General features: G+C 40.6%; 1 pseudogene; it reads right to left on the bottom strand.

Annotated features, from left to right (window-relative positions):
* Positions 1–1,729: 1,729 nt before the first annotated feature.
* Positions 1,730–10,702, bottom strand: LOC106723577 (annotated as a pseudogene).
* Between the last annotated feature and the right edge of the window lie 3,215 nt (positions 10,703–13,917).

Here is a 13,917-nt window from a genome sequence, read left to right on the forward strand (position 1 = left end):
GGTTTCTGGGGTTTTGTTTAGCTTCTATATTTGCAACATAGTTGCTTAGAGTTGCAGCTGAGAGGCCGGCAAGTCAGGCGGGGAACGTTGGAGTCCGCCAGTCACTGGAGCAAGCAAGCCTCCCTGTTCGCTTCAGTGCATGGCTGCTGGCAGCCATCTTGGCTGGCAGTTAATTTGCATAAGGATATGCTGATTAGCCAATGGGAAGGGTAGCGGTAGTACGCTAATTACCATGTTTCTCTTTTATTAGTGTAGATAGATATATCATATCTTCTGCAAACAGACATATTTTATGCCTTCTTTCCCAGTATGAAAATCTTTTATTTCCTTTCCATGTCTTATTGCATTAGCTAGATCTTCCAGTACAATTCTGAAAGGGAGTGGTGAAAGGGGGCATTCTTATTTTTGTTGTTAGTGATATAACTTCTAGTTTCATACCATTAAGCATGATGTTTGTTGTCAATTTTTTACAGATCTTCTTTAGCAATTTGAGAAATCCCCTATTTTTAATTTGCTCAAAGTTTTTATCATAAATGAGTTATGGGTTTTGTCAGATGCTTTTTTTGTGTCTATTGATATGATGATGTGAAGTTTCTTTTTAGCTTGTCGATGTGATGGACTCCATTCATTGATTTTCTAACCTTGAACCAGCTTTGCATACTTGTGATAAATTGCACTTGGTTATGATGTATAATTTTTTTAACACATGGTTAGAATTTATTTGATAATATTTTGTTGAAGATTTTTGCATTGATATTCATGAGAGATATTAGTCTGTAATTTCCTTTTCTTGCTATGTCTTTGTCTGGTTTGGGTATTAGGATAATGCTGGCCACATAGAATGAGTTAAGAAGTATTCCCTCTGCTTCAGTTTTCTGGAAGAGATTATGGAGAATTGGAATAATTTACTCCTTCAATGTTTTGAGGAATTCACCAAAATGGTGGTTGGGGGCACATCCCCAGTAGGGGGTGTGCAGGAGGCAACTGATCGATGTTTCTAACTGTCTATCTCTCTCCCTTCTTCTCTATAAAAAATCAATAAAATCTATTTTTTTTAAAAACAGCCTAATGATTCACATAACTAGATAAGCAAATCAAGCTTTATAAACTTATAACAAATATTAAGTTGCTGGCATTGAAAAGCTGGGTTTGGATATAGACAAGTATGCTGTTTGCTCTAAATCTTTGAGTACCTTGGCTTTTAATATTTTATTCTTATATTCAAGCAGAAAGTGCATGACTTCATTTCACACAATAAACTGATCTAAGAGTGGAAAATTTGTAGGGATGAAGGAAATTCCAAGTTTTTGTGTGTGTAAATAGCTTTATATAATAAATATGCAGCCATTAAAACATTATATAGGGACAGTACAATTTAAAGCTTCAACTTCTGATTACAGATTACCAAATCTAATCCTTCTCATTATTATCATTAATGGCATAATTTATTTGCTTTGAGGTAAATATGATCTCATTATACTATACACTATATTAAGGATGACATACCAATATCAATCAAGAAGGTGAAACAAACATGTAATAAAGTCCAATGAAATAAATTCAGCTCTGTGAAACTATGTTTTATGTTTGCTGACACATTTTTGTTTATGACCAATATCATCTTTAGTTCAGCATGTGTGTAATACTAACTGGAATTTAATTCACAAGTGTTATTTTTATTGGGTTTTCAAATTTGGAATGCTTTTGATCCAAAAGAGATACCTATGCCTTAAAACACACACACAAGCATTCCTTCCTTCTGCTTTATAGTATTAATACAGTCTCTCATTTCCTCGTACTGTGTTTTAATTGGAAGCACTTCATAGCCAAGGTCTGTATTGCCCATTATTGTGTGTGTTTCTTGAATGTGAAGGTGGTGCAAAACTGGTTCTGAGGGGTAAAGTATACATCAGAGCAAAGTCTGGCAGCAAAGTTAGCAATACTTTTTGAAAAATAAGCACCCAACATGTTCTGCGCTGGGTTAGTACTCTTAGCTGGGTGGCTGTGATAAGTCTTTTTCTTTGGAATTGATAGAACAAACTTCTGAATGATTGAACTGGTGATGTAATGAAGAACTCCATGCAGCACCATAGGGAAAATGAAGGAGAGAAGAGGAAGTAGTCATTTGCTATGAGGCACTCCCATGCCTATCACTCTTCCAATCCCTTCTTTAACACATTCCAAAATTCCAGCATTATATTGAATCATCTCACTCTGTACTGTTTCAATTAGACTTGCTGAATAAAAAGGCATTGCCACCATATGTTAGCCTAACCTTATTGCCAGGTCCTGGCAAATAGTGATTTTCAAGGTGAATGGAACATCACTAAGCAGTAATGTGTGGGAATACTCCACAGAGGAAGCCAGCAAGCTGGAGGCATTTCACTTCACAATGATTTCAGTAGAAAGTGTTTTACTATTTGTTTAGGATTTCATTTACTAGTATGTGAAGCCTCCCTTGGTAAAGGTGTGAATTCACTGATTATTCCCTCTGCTCCAAGTGTGACTCCCTGGACAAAAAGTGTACTTCCCATTCCTATTTTAAAAAATCTTTATTATTCAGATTATTACAGATGTCCTTCCTTCCCCCCCCCCATTACCTCCCTTCACCCGGTTCCTGCCCTGCACCCCATTGTTTGTGTCCATAGGTAATACATATATCCATACAAGATCTTTGTTTAATTTCTTCCCACCCCCACCCTCCTTACCTCTGAGAATCATCAGTCTGCTCCATGTCGATGCCTCTGATTCTATTTTATTCATCAGTTTATTCTATTCATTGGATTTCTTATTCATTTATTTTTAGATTCAATTGTTGATAGGTATGTTTTTGTTGTCATTTTGTAGTTCATGTTTTTTATCTTTCTCTTTTTCTTCTTCCTCTTCTTAAAGAATGCCCTTTAACATTTCATGCAATACTGTTTTGGTGGTGAAGAACTCCTTTAGCTTTTTTTTGTCTGCAAAGCTTTTTATCTGACCTTCAATTCTAAATGGGTAGAGTAATCTTGGTTGTAGGTCCTTGCTATTCATCACTTTGAATATTTCTTGCCACTCCCTTCTGGCCTGCAGAGTTTCTGTTGAGAAATCAGCTGACAGTCATATGGGCATTCCCTTCTAGGTAACTAACTGCTGCTTTTAAGATTCTCTCTTTGTCTTTTGCCCTTGGCATTTTAATTGTGATGTGTCTTGGTGTGGTCCTCTTTGGATTCCTCTTTTTTGGGACTCTCTGTGCTTCCTGGACTTGTAAGTCTATTTCTTTCACCAGGTAGGGGAAGTTTTCTGTCATTATTTCTTCAAATAGGCTTTCAATATCTTGCTCTCTCTCATCTTCTGGCACCCCTATAATGCGAACATTGGTATGCTTAAAGTTGTCCCAGAGGCTCCTTATACTACCTTCATATTTTTGGATTCTTATTTCATTTTGCTTTTCTGGTTGGGTGTTTTTTGCTTCCTCATATTTCAAATCGTTGATTTGATTCTCAGAATCCTCTACTCTTCTGTTGAATCCCTGAATATTATTCTTTATTTCAGTCAGTGTATGCTTAATTTCTGACTGATCCTTTTCCATTTTTTTGGCATTCTCACTAAGACCCTTGAAAGTCTCACCAAGTCCCTTGGTGGTTTCTAAAAGATTCTTGAGTAACCTTATAACCATGGTTTTGAACTCTATATCCAGTAGTTTGCTTTTTTTCCATTTCTTTAATTTGTGACATGTTTCTTTGTCTCCACATTTTGCCTGCTTCCCTGTGTTTGTTTCTATGTACTGGGTAGAGCTGCTATGTCTCCTTGAGTTGGTAGAGTGGCTTTGTGTTGTAGGTTTTCTATAGGCTCAGTGGCTTAGCCTCCCCAGGGACCTGAGCTAGGAACTCTAGGTGCACCCCTTTGTGCACTGTGAGCATATTCTTATTATAATTGATCCTTGATTGCTGTTGGTGTCACTGGGAGGAATTGACCTCCAGGCCAGTTGGCTGTGAAGACTAGCTGCGACTACAGTGGGAGAGCTGCTATGCAGGAGATACCCCTGTGTCTTGCTTCAGTAGGGCTATGGTACTCACTGATTCTGCCCTGTGAGTGTGTCACTTATGGATGTGTAGAGTTGTAATCTTGTATAGTCTGACACTGACCACTGGTACACTGGCTCTTGGGTATCCAGGGAGGTGCAAAGTCAGCCACTGCCTGGGGCCACCCAGCAGGAGCTACAGAGAGATCTGCAGATTCCTGCTGTTTGTATCGGGTTTGGAAGTGCCCAGACCAAACCCAGCTATGAAGCAAGGCAGGCTGATGCTGGTGCTGGGTCTTGGGCCTTTTATTGATAGGTTTGGGGCTCCCTGACCCAGCTGCAGCTTGTTTGAGAGATTTTAGCCTGAGGACAGGCCATTCATATGCAAAAGCTGCTACACACAGCTTGGGTGCAGTTGTAAATGGGATGAGGTGGGGTCTTAGGGAATTACCAGGGTGGAGCAAACAGAAATGGCCGCCAGTCAGCCCTGCCACTGGGCAGGTTCTATCCAGCATAAAAACAATGATCCCTGTGAGCACCTTTGTCTGGGAGAAAGCTGCCCCTGACTTCCTGCCCCAATGACAGACAATCCAGTTCCTCCTCGTATGTGTCTATTTTTCCCAGAACCTCACCCTGGTGCTGGAGCTCAGAGGAAGCGGGATCTTGTAAGTTCAGTTCATGGTGCTAGCCTTTTAAGAGGAACAGCTGGGTCACCAGAAGCCTCTGAGTCACTGAGCCCCAATCTGCACTGTTTTTATAGCCCATAGTTATGGGGATTTCTTTTCCCAGCTCTGGGACCCTAGGCTGGGGGGTCTGGTGTGGGGGACTCCTTACTCCTCCAGGCAGTCTCTGCAGAGACAATTTCCCAATTAGAAAAGCAGCACATGGGGGTGCTGGACCAGCCTGTTCAGCGACTCTGCACCTCCTACCAGTCTCAGTGTGCTTTCTTCTTTACTTTTCTAGTTGTAGGACTTTCATTCAGCCAGCTTTCCAGTGATTCTGGATTATTGTTGGTCTGTATTTTAGTTGTAATTTTGATGTGGTTGTGGAAGGCGGCGAGTTCAAGTGTTTACCTATGTGGCTACCTTCCTTTCTCCCCCTATAATTCTTATCTTTGTTCCTTCATAGTAAATTTCCCTCCACCCCTTTGATATCTTTTAAGATTTTCTCTTCACCTTTGATTTTTCTGCAGTTTGAATATAATATGCCAAGGTAAGGATATTTTGGTATTTATCCTGGTTGGTGCTATCTGAACATCCTAGATCTGTAGTTTTGTAAGCTCTCAGTTATTATTGCTTGGAATATTTCTTCTGTTCTTTGGGCTCCTTCTTCTCCTTCTTATTCCCATTATGTATATACTAGTGGCCAGGTGCACAAAATTCATGCATGGGGTAGGGGGTGTCCCTCAGCCCAACCTGCACCCTCTCCAATCTGGGACCCCTCGAGGGATGTCCGACTGCCGGTCTAGGCCCGGCCCCAGGCCTAAACCGGCAGTCGGACATCCCTCTCACAATCCAGGACTACTGGCTCCTAACCGCTCACCTGCTTGCCTGCCTGATTGCCCCTAACCACTCTGCCTGCCGGCCTGCTTGCCTCCAACTGCCCCTCCCCACCGGCCTGCTTGCTCCCAACTACCCCCCCTCCCCCGCCAGCCTGATCTTCCCCAACTGCCCCCTCTGCCAGCCTGCTCACCCCCAACTGGCCCCCCCTGCTGTCCTGCTCACCCCCAACTGCCCCCCAGCCGGCCTGATCACCCACAACTGCCATCCCATCCTGGCCTGATCACCCACAACTGTCCTCCCCTCTTGGCCCCTAACTGCCTCTACCTCAACCCCACCACCATGGCTTTGTCCAGAAAAACATCTGGATGGTCTCCTGAACGGTCTCCCAGTCTAATTAGCATATTACTCTTTTATTAGTATAGATAGAGGCCTGGTGCACAGGTGGGGGCCAGCTGGTTTGCCCTGAAGGGTGTCCCGGATCAGGGTGGGGGTTCCCTTGGGGGGCAGGGCGGCCTGGGCAAGGGGCCTGTGGTGGTTTACAGGCTGGTCACACCCCCATTAGGGTAGGGGTCCCCACTGGGGATGGTGCCAGCCTGGGCGAAGGGCTGGGGCAGTTTGCAGGCCAGCCACGCCCCCATGGGGTAAGGGTCCCTGCTGGGGGGGCATGGCCACCTGGGTGAGGGGCTGATGGCTGTTTGCTGACTGGCCATGCTCCCCAGCGGGGACCCTCACCCCATGGGGGCGTGGCCAGCCTGGGTGAGGGGCTGAGGGCCGTTTGCAGGCCCCTCCCTTGGTGGCCAGCCTGGGTGACCCAAGCCTCCTGTGCTCAGGCCAGCTCCTTCAGCGGCTGGCCAGGGCAAGTGGGAAGCTTGGCTTCCTCCATCACAGGGGGTGACCCAAGCCTCCCACCCGGTCTGGCTGGCTCTGTGGCCGCTGCCATCTTTGTCCCGCTAATTTGCATACTCAGTCCTGATTGGCTGGTGGGCGTCATGAAGTGACAGTCAATTTACATATTTCTCTTTTATTAGTGTTGATTACACCTTTTGTAATTGTCCCACAGTTCTTGGATATTCTTTTCTTTCTTTTTCATTTGTTTTTCTCATTGCATTTCAATTTTGGAAGTTTCTATTAACATTTTTTTTCTGAGCTGTGTCTAGTTTATTGATCCAAAGGCATTCTTGATTTCTGTTACAGTGCTTTTGGTTTCTAGCATTTCCTTTTGATTTTTTCTTTGACTTTCTAGCTGTATCCTTACATTAACCATCTGTTCTTTTCACTTTTTCCATTAGAACCCTTGGCATATTAACCTCAGTTGTTTTAAATTCACAGTCTGATTTCAACTTCTCTACCATATCTGAGTTTGGTTCTGATGCTTGCTCTGTCTCCTCAAACTGTTTTTTTGTTGAAAGCTATACATAATGTCCTAGATATAAAGAACTGATGTAAACAGGTATTTAAGGTGAGATTTTATGTTTATTTGGCTACTGGTTAGGCTCTGTTTACTGCTTGCTGCAGCTGTAGATGTCAGAGGCAACATTTTCTCTGGTGCCTGATATTTTCCTTTGGTTTCCCTAGAAATTTCTTCCTAAATAAGATCTAAGACCATGGTTCTCAACCTTGGCTGCACATTAGAATCACCTGGGAATCTTTTTAAAATCCTGATTTCTGGGCCTCATCCTCTGGAAATTCTGTTTCTTTGTTACTAATGTTGTGGCCCCACCCCATAACAAAGAAACAGAATTTCCGGAGTTTGAGGCCCAGAAATCAGGATTTTAAAAAGATTCCCAGGTGATTCTAATGTGCAGCCAAGGTTGAGAACCACTGATCTAAGATGTGCAGTTCTTGTTGTTTTCCTCTGTTATTATACAGAAGCCTGTTAATGAGGCAGTAAGATATTGAGGAAGGAGAAACATGTTATAGTCTTAAGATTAGCTCTCAGCTTTTTAGTGAAACTGTGTCCTTGGAATGGAAACGTTATAGATGCTTCTTAGTTTTGGTTTGTTTTGCTTCCCCTGCAGGTGAGAGAGGAAAATTAGAGTGGGCTGGGATTGAGCATTTCCCTTCCCTACATGGCTTAAACTGCTGTGAAAAAATAGTTTCTATTTAGGGCAGGCCCTTGTTAGAAGAAGAAAAGAATTATCTGAACCTATTTTAAAGGGCTACTTTTCCCAGAAGCAAGCGGAGATTTTTCCCCAATTTTCCCAAGAGAGCCAGGTAAGGCTCTTGGAGGTAAAACTCAGAAAAGTGTGGAGACGCCCCCAAACTGGACTTCCCTGGAATTTTTATCTCTCAAACTTGTCCACATTGAGCCTCTAGCAGTTAATTAAACACAGGCTAAGTGTTCCTATCCCAGTGCCGGTTCCTGTGGAAGCCCCTGCTCCTGGGCTTTCGTTGCAGGATGATGTGATTCTCTGTATCTATTTGTCTCTCGCTTCAGTTTTGGAGAGTGTGGTTTGCCTTGTGACCTCAGTTCTCTGGTGGATCTGAGAAGAACTGCTGATTTTTAATTTGTTCAGCTTTTTTTCTTATGTGATGTCAGGAGTGATGATTTCCAATCTCCTTACATACTGGACCGAACACTGGAAATTCTTTGCTTTCATTTGTATGTATTATATTATTTTAATTGTTCCTTATCCCTATTTTAAAGAGTTTAGAATGGCTGACAAAACATTGTGTGTGTACTATTTAAATTGCAATTAGATATTAAAGCTACAAAAAGAATGAAGCAAGAATGATGTTTAAATTGGTTATTATAGTTACTGTGCTTAAGCATTATACTGGACCAGGAATTACCTGAGAGCAATATCAAACAAGAGAAATATTATGGGTTACACAGCTATCTACCTGGCTGAGTAAATATGACAATTTTTGAGTAAAGACAATATTCTTCTGCTTCTAAATTCTAAAGTAAACTTACCACATGGAATAAACATGTGGAGCATTGAGCAACAGGCATATAGCAGGTAAATTTTTTGGCAACAGTCGACAGATACACGCTATTTTACATAGCCCTTTTTCATACTAACTTTGAGTAAAAACCAACATAAATGTTTGACTCAGTGAAGGCAATTCCGAGAGGGTCAACATTAATATACGCTCAAAATATACTGACACAACATGACATTAGACTAGAACCTTTACAACCTTAAGGAATGAGTGGATGGCTTGGGAGTCTGTCTTTATTAAATATAACTTTTCTTAGTTGGGCTTTAGTAGTCATTGGGCATTAGATGGGACCCAATAAATGACACCACCTTTTACCAACCACAATTGAAATTGACTGAAGCATAAAATGTATCAGTCAGCAGGTGGAGGTCCTACACATCACCTTTATTACCAATAGGGCTGGTTTTGGAAAATGTGGCCTCTAAGTGTAGGTAAGTGGACTTCCCACTCCTGAATACCAGAAATAGACTGGCAAATCCACATGGTCTCAGGCAGCATTAGACCAGGAAAGGCCCTCCTCAAAGGGCTTAGGAAGAGCAGGTTAGAATATTGGCTTTTTTCTCTCATGAAAGTATAGTAGTCCAGCTCATTCACACCCAGTTTCTTCTCCTTCCAAACTCCCCAGTCATGTTAGCTCATAAGGGCAGAGAGAAGCCAAGATATTTTGTTTTTAGGATTCTTCCACTAGGAAGGAAACATGGAAAGTGAAGTATTCATGGGAGTAGTAATATCTGGATAGGTGATTCAAGTATCTACTCTCTGGCAAAAGATTTAAAGCATTGACTGCTGATTAAAGACATACTCATAATATCACTGTGTATGTCATGTAAGTGGATTTCATATGACATTTGTGGATGTCATATCTGCATTTCTGTTATGAAAGTTGAGAGGCTCAAGCTATTGGTCAGATGGAGGGCTGCCCCACTTTGGCCTGTGCTGGGATCTGTGAATCAAACCAAAATCCTCCACCAAAAAAAAGCATTGCAAGTGCTTGATTGAGATACCATACTTCTGTGCCCTAGTGATTTTGGCCCAGAAAACAATGCATTGTTTGCTTTTAGGGCTGTAGCAAAAGGTCAGTAAAACCAATTAAATGACAGATTTGAAGCAGTGTGAGCTCTTGGTATGAACATGGTGCTGCATTAGCTAAAAAAAAAAAAATGTATTCCTCCTTCCCCCAGGTCACAGTGACTTCGTGAATCAAGCAAAGAAGGAATTTAGAGTTCTAAAATAAAATTCACTTTTAGGGTGGTTGGAAGGTTTGTGCAAAAATACATTTTATTTTAAAGAGAAAGATGAGAAACCAAGATAATAGAAATATAGGATATACTTTTTGATTTGCTGCCAAAATATTTGATTTGTGTCATATTAAAGAGCTCAGTAACTTTATGGGTTAGGCTAATTAACCACAGGTCATTTAGTTTAGTGACATAGCTATTCCACAAACAAGGGTTGAAAACTACGTACAGTACGTGGTCTGAGCTGCTTCGGACTTGAACTTCAGCAGGGTTGCCCAGAGGAGAATTTCCACCTTTTGCAGTTTCCTTCAGAAGGGTCCACTGGGAGCTCAATACAAGCAGCTGAAAAGTGTAACTGCTAACTCTTCCATTTGTTTCAGCAAAGGAATTTAATTATATACATAATTCACACATCTTTGATTGTTCTTTCTAAGCCCCTTTCATTATTGCTTTGGTTGCTAATTGCAGATTGCCTGGAGTGGAGGGGAATGAGATATGCAAAGTAAACATTTATTATTTCTTTATTTAGGAAAGCTGCAGCTGATAAACACATCCAGTAATTAGAAGAGACTGTGTGCCATGGAAGAAGGAGATTTGGATAATAATAATGTCATAAAGACAACTAGAGTCACTATTATTATCCAGTTGTCCCTCAGTATCCATGAGGGATTGGTTCTGCAGATACCAAAATTGGTGGATGCTCAAGTCCCTTATATAAAATGGCATACTATTTGCATATAACCAATGCACATCCTCCTATATGGTTTAAAACATCCCTAGTTACTTATCATGCCTAATAAAATGTAAATTATATGTAAATAGTTGTTATTGTTTAGGGAATAATGATAAGAAAAAAAGTTTGTACGTGTTCCGTATAGACACACCCATCATAGTCCTAACTACATAGTACACATCAGCAACATTACATTTAAAAAAATATTTTCAATCTGCAGTTGGTTGCATCTGTGGATGCAAAACCCACAGATACACAGGGATGACTGTACTTACTGGTCCATGATGAATTGATTTCTTGTTTCTTCAAGTTTGTTGGGGGTGCCATAGTTATATTGTTTCAAATGAAACTGAGTGCTAAGTTCTTCAATAGTTGTATATATATTGTAAAGGAGGGAAGAGAATTGGCAACTTCTAAAATTCAGTTATCTGTAAATCCTACTCACTGCCTCCAAACTCAATTACCTAAAGCCAGATTTTATATCATTTACCTCCTAAAAAAAACCCTTGATAGCTCTCTTTTATCCAGGAAATAATAAACTTCTTTAAAGCAAGTTTGGGGAAAGAATTCAAGGTCTTCCATAATTTGGCCAGAGTTTATTTCTCCAGAGACTAAACACTATTATTAATTAGTGTCTAGTCATATTAATCTATGATAATTCTTCAAACCCTGCATGTTCTTTTTTATCTGATGTTATTTCTCAGTCAATTCTTTATGCAGTATAGCATGGTGGGTATAAGCAGAGTCTCTATGTTTCAAACATTGTTCTATTGCTTAGTCGTTGAATACTCTTGGACAAATTTAATCTATCAGTGCTTCAGTGCATGCATCAATTAAATGGAGTTGATAATAATATTTATCTCTTAGTATTGCCATGAGAATTAAGTGAACTGCTGCATGGAGACTGTTTAAAACATTACTTGGCTCATAGTAAGCATGCAGAAAGTATTGGCTCTGATGAAGATGATGATGATGATGATGGTCATGGTGGTGGTGGTAATGAATGGAATTCCCTTCTCCAATATATAGTTATTTTAAAATTTACTCAATTGAAATTCCACCTTCTCTAAGAAGACATTTTTCTCTTGCCATGTTGTTTTAATCTTTAAATATTTATTTATTTATTTTTCAATCATAGTTGACATTCAATATTATTATATACTAGAGGCCCACTGCACAAAAATTGTGCACTTAGGGGGATCCCTCAGCCCAGCCTGTTCCCTCTCGCAGTCTGGGACCCCTCGGGGGATGACCACCTGTTGGCTTAGGCCCGCTCCCTGGGGGATCGGGCCTAAGCTGGCAGTCAGACATCACTCTGGCAGCCCAGGAGCCCTCAGGGGATGTCCACTTGCCAGCAGGGAGCAGGCCTAAGCTGCAGTCAGACATCCTTAGCGCTGCTGAGGAGGCGGGAGAGGCTCACCACCACCACTGCTGTACTGGCAGCCGTCAGCCTGGCTTGTGGCTGAGCAGAGCTCCCCTTGTGGGAGCGCACTGACCACCAGGGGACAGCTCTTGCATTAAGCATCTGCCCCCTGGTGGTCAGTGTGTGTCATAGTGACCAGTCATTCCCATTCATTCTGCTGTTAGGGTCAATTTGCATATTACCCTTTTATTATATAGGATTAGTTTTAGATATACAGCATAGCGATTAGACAATTATGTAATTTATAAAGTAATTGCCCCAATAATTCAAGTACCCACCTGGCACCATACATATTTATTATATACTAGAGGCCCAGTGCACAAAATTCATGCATGGGTAGAGTACCTAGGCCTGGCCGGCAATCAGGGCCAATTGGGGCCTTCCAGCTGCTGGCCGGGCCTTCCTTTGTTCTGCGCCACCCCCTGGTGGTCAGCGCACATCATAACGAGCAATCAAACTCCTGGTCTCCTGGTGGAACTTCCAAGGTGACAATTTTCATGTTAGGTTTTTATATATATAGAGTATTAACTATATTCCCTATGCTAAGCTTTACACCCCCCATGACTATTTTGTGATTATCAATTTGTACTTCTTAATCCCTTTACCTTTTTCAACCCTCCCCTAAACCTCCTCCCTCAAGCAACCATCAGTTGGTTCTCTGCTTCTATGAGTCTGTTTCTATTTTATTTGTTTATTTTATTCTTTAAATTATACATATAAGTCAACATCATACTCAAAAACTAAAACCATTTCCCCTAAGAACAGGAACAAGACAGGGATGCCCACTTTCACCATTCCTGTTCGACATAGTACTGGAAGTACTAGTCACTGTGATCAGACAAGAAGAAGAAATAAAAGGCATTCAAATTGGAAAAGAAGAAGTAAAACTGTCCTTATTTGTAGATGACATGATATTGTACATAGAAAACCCCAAAGACTCCATCAAAAAACTACTAGACTTAATAAATGAATTCAGCAATGTAGCAGGATACAAAATTAACACCCAGAAGTCTATGGCTTTTCTATATACAAATAATGAACTCACAGAAAGAGAAATTTAAAAAGTGATCCCAGGGTGAGGGCATGAGTGAGGGGGATGGGGGGTACTGTGGGGATAAGGACACATTTGTAATAACTTAATTGATAAAAAAATAAAAATAAAAAGCAATCCCATTTACCATTGCAACAAAAAAAATTAAGATACCTAGGAATAAACTTAACCAAGGAGATAAAGGACCTGAACTCAGAAAATTTCAGGATGCTGAAAAAAGAGATAGAGCAAGACTTGAACAAATGGAAGAATATACTTTGTTCATGGATTGGTAGAATCAACATCATTAAAATGTCCATACTACACAAAGCAATCTATAAATTCAATGCAATCCCCATTAAAATACCAATGGCATACTTCAAAAACCTAGAACAAATTCTCCAAAAATTCATCTGGAATAAAAATAGACCCCAAATAGCTGCAGCAATCATGAGAAAGAAGAACAATGTGGGAGGTATCACAATACCAGATATCAAGCTATACTATAAAACCATTGTTCTCAAAACTGTCTGGTACTGACACAAGAACAGACATATAGACCAGTGGAACAGAACAGAGAACCCAGAAATCAACACAAGCCATTATGCTCAATTAATATTTGACAAAGGAAGCAAAATCATACAATGGAGTCAAGACAGTCTCTTCAATAAATGGTGTTGGGAAAACTGGACAGATACTTGCAAAAAAATGAAACTAGATCACCAACTTACATCATACACAAAAATAAACTCAAAATTGATAAAGGACTTAAACATAAGATGGGAAACCATAAAATCTTAGAAGAAGCCATAGGCAGCAAAATATCAGAAATTTGTCATAGCAATATCTTTACAGATGCAGCTCCTAGGGCAATGGAAACTAAGGAGAAAATAAACAAATGAGACTATATCAAAATAAAAAGCTTCTGCACAGCAAAAGAGACCATCAACAAAACAACAAGAAAGCCCACTGCATGGGAGAACATATTTGCCAATGTTATCTCCAATAAGGGTTTAATCTCCAACATTTACAGGGAACTCATACA

This window comes from Myotis brandtii, unplaced genomic scaffold (genome assembly GCF_000412655.1).
Source record: "Myotis brandtii unplaced genomic scaffold, ASM41265v1 scaffold215, whole genome shotgun sequence".
Classification (NCBI taxonomy): Eukaryota; Metazoa; Chordata; class Mammalia; order Chiroptera; family Vespertilionidae; genus Myotis; species Myotis brandtii.